Genomic DNA, 3,418 nt, shown 5'->3' with positions numbered 1-3,418 from the left:
CCAAATTCTGTTTTCTTGCCTTGGGAATCTCCCCACTGGGACCCCCACTTCATCATCCTCTCCCAAATCTCAGTTTTCATTTCCGGAGGAGTCAATGCTGCAGTGTAATACATAGAAAAAATCAAGGATAAAAAAGGATATATTCCAAGGACCGATATTCCCTACAATCAATTTATCATAATGAATTTCAAGGGTATTCCCATATCCAGAGATGGAGCCTTTTAAAATCCAATCCAGTTCTTGATTCCTCCAAATGTCTCATATTCATTGTTACAGGACAAGGTGAATCCAGTGACACAGCATATCTTATTATGCTCTGAGGCTATTCAGCAATTGGTGGTAAGTTCCAGGAAGTAGCCCATTTCAGCCTTGATATATGTCTGTGTGCAGAGAAAGGGCAGAATTATCTCTCATTGTCCATCCATCCATCCATCCATCCATCCATCCATCCATCCATCCATCCCATCCTTCTGGGTAGTTCTAGGGACAGCAAGAGGTCCCTGGGGTCAGCATTTTGGGCCCCAGCCTAGAGTTGTCCTTCACAATGAAAACATGCAGAAGCCAACTGATTTTTTTAATTCCGGGGATTGCTTGTATCCAGGAAAATATATGAACAATATTTGCCGTTCAATCAATCCTGGATATTCTCCTTTTGGAGTTCAAAATGTTCCTCATGCTGCTTTCTCGTTTTCTTGCATCCAAAGGAGAATTCCAGGAGGCCTCCAGTTATCTTCTGACTTTCAAGGAAGATTCCCCAACTTTGTTGGTAAGTCCTTTTGAACCACAAAGATTGACCCTCGGTTGATTCTCTTCCGCAGAGATTCCAGGATTCAGGGAGAATGAGATCAAGGTTGGCAATATAAGTCCTAATAATAAATAAATAAATAGCCAATTGTCTAGTTGAACAAATAGCTATGAGGACCTAGTGTTGAGCAAAGGCAAAGCAACTTTTGTAGCTTTCACAGGGAATTCATCTTAGGCCTAGGTCTATACCGCATTCAGAACTTAACATATATGCCAAAGAGGACAGAGGATGCCTGGGGATTACAAAAGGAACTCAACTCCCTTTTTAAAAAAAGATATGTTTTATTATTTTTTTAACATAATCACCTTAATATTCCGTAAACGGTGTGTTGTCTGGGTTTACATTTAAGAAACATTCACTAACAGTTGATTTCTATAATCTATAATCCACACAATAACTGTACTCAATTTCCTCTTTTTCCGATAATTCTCTCTTTTACCAACCTTAAGTTAATGCAATTCTTGTTGTTTTAATGAGTGATGATGGGAACTCAGCTCCATTCTAATGAAGGTTTTTCCAAATTGAATTCTAGGGAATCACACACTTCTGCATGGCCGGATCCAGCTGGTATCGAACTAGGTTTTTTTTCTGCTCCTCTATCAGCAGGGAGTCAACAAAAAGAAGACTATGTTAATACTTTCCTCTTTGAAACATTTGGCCATTCAATGCTACTTTGGCAGGGGGGAAAAAGAGACCTATAACAGTTGCAGCATCCTCACGGTCCTGGGATCAAAATTCAGACGCTTGGCAACTGACTAGTATTTATGACAGTTGCTGTGTCCCGGGGTCATGTGATCTCCTTTTGTAACCTTTCGACAAGCAAAGTAAAGGGGGAAGCCAGATTCACTTCACAATTGTGTTTTTAACTTAACAACTGCAGTGATTCACTTAACAACGGTGGCAAGAAAGGTCGTAAAAAGAAGCAACAACCATAACGTAGGAACAAAAGGATTATCTGTAATCAGGATGTTTACCTGCCTTTTTACTGTGAAAGGTTTATAACCCCCTATTCTGGATCAAGCTGATGTATTGTGATTAATCCCTTATCAAGACCTCTGCGCTTGGTCTATATAAACAGATGCTATTACAGTTAACAGCCCTTTTCCAGATAGCAGAACTCGTGGAAACACCTTTTATCATCTAGAAATACCTTTATTTGCATGTAGAGTAGATTACAGCAGATGGGTTGTGTTAAGATGATATTTGGACAGTATTCCCAAGGTCAGAAGATGGTAATTACTCACAGCATCTGCACGTGTGTCTGCTGGTTATGGAGCACATGTGTGTCTCCTGGTTACAGATGAAGAGAGTCTCCAGGGAGGAGGAAGTCCATCCCAAAAAAGGGGAGGAGAGAGGAAATACATCATAGGGTAGGAGGGTCTGGCTGCCCACATTGTAATTTTCCCAAAAACAGCCACATGGTGGCAGCACGCCCCCCCCAAAAAAAAATTAGCAACGCAGCAGCATTCTTTGGGGCTACTTGAATTTGCACTGTTAGAATTCAGAGTATTGTTAAATTGAAGTCCCGTCGGTTTTTATTCTGCTTTTAGAAATACTTTGCACTTGAAAAATGGCATTATTTTTATGAATGAATTTAAATGACCTCAGGGATTCCATACATAGAAAATATTACTTTAATAATGAATATTTTTCTACTGAGATGTGCTTTTACTTGAAATGTGAATGTACTACAATTAAAGTATCTTGATATAAAGACATAAAGAAAAATAGGGACCTATTCCTAGTTATACACTGTTATACATTGTTCCTTATATGGTTACATCCTGCACATTCTTATCAGACAACAGTTTACAGAAGAAAATTACATGAAGTACATGTTATTTCACAGACAGGATATAGTTATCCCAATCATCTGCCTTAAGGACAAGACTATGTTTGCTTAAACAAGGACTTTAGTACATTCCTCTTTAAGACAGTCACCGGGTATAGTGCAGCGCTAACAGGATTATTTATTTATTTTTATTTAATTTAATCCCATTTATATCCCGCCCTTTCGGGGTGGGGTATCATCAGTACGCTGATGATACCCAACTTTTTCTTTCCACCCCGAACCATCTAACGATGGGGGGTGAGGTGTTACCCCCCCGTTGATAGGGCTCGCAACTTGGGCGTCCTCCTGGATTCACGACTCAATTTTGAAGACCACATAGGAGCCGTGACCAGGGGGGCTTTTGCACAGGTTCGCCTGGTGCGCCAGTTGCATCCCTATCTGGACCGAGACGCCCTACGCACAGTTACTCATGCGCTCGTGACCTCCCGTTTGGACTACTGTAACGCTCTCTACCTGGGGCTGCCCTTGAAGACCACTCGGAGGCTTCAACTGGTGCAGAATGCAGCCGCGCAAGTTGTAATGGGGGTCTCCCGATACTCCCATGTAACACCTCTACTCCGCGAGCTGCATTGGCTTCCGGTTGCCCTCCGGGTGAAATTCAAGGTGCTGGTTTTCACCTATAAAGCCCTACATGGCCTGGGTCCGGGGTATTTGAGGGAACACCTGCTGCCGGCATCAAATGCCCTTCGCCCAGTGCGCTCCCACAGGGAGGGTCTGCTCAGGGTCCCACCGGTAAGAGATTGCCGGCGGGTGATACCCAG

At 42.2% G+C, this 3,418-nt stretch overlaps 1 long non-coding RNA gene across 1 annotated transcript; it reads right to left on the bottom strand.

Moving 5' to 3' along the window:
• Positions 1-561: 561 nt before the first annotated feature.
• Positions 562-2,094, bottom strand: LOC308664676. Its single transcript, XR_014025722.1, has 3 exons — positions 1,956-2,094; positions 1,249-1,401; positions 562-866 (listed from the first exon to the last, which is right to left on the bottom strand). It is a non-coding gene; the product is annotated as an uncharacterized lncRNA (long non-coding RNA).
• Positions 2,095-3,418: the final 1,324 nt, after the last annotated feature.

Source organism: Vipera berus (assembly GCF_964194415.1).
Source record: "Vipera berus genome assembly, chromosome: 2".
NCBI classification, from domain to species: domain Eukaryota; kingdom Metazoa; phylum Chordata; class Lepidosauria; order Squamata; family Viperidae; genus Vipera; species Vipera berus.
Note: the sequence above shows the minus strand (reverse complement) of the source record. Positions and strands in the feature narration are given on the sequence as shown.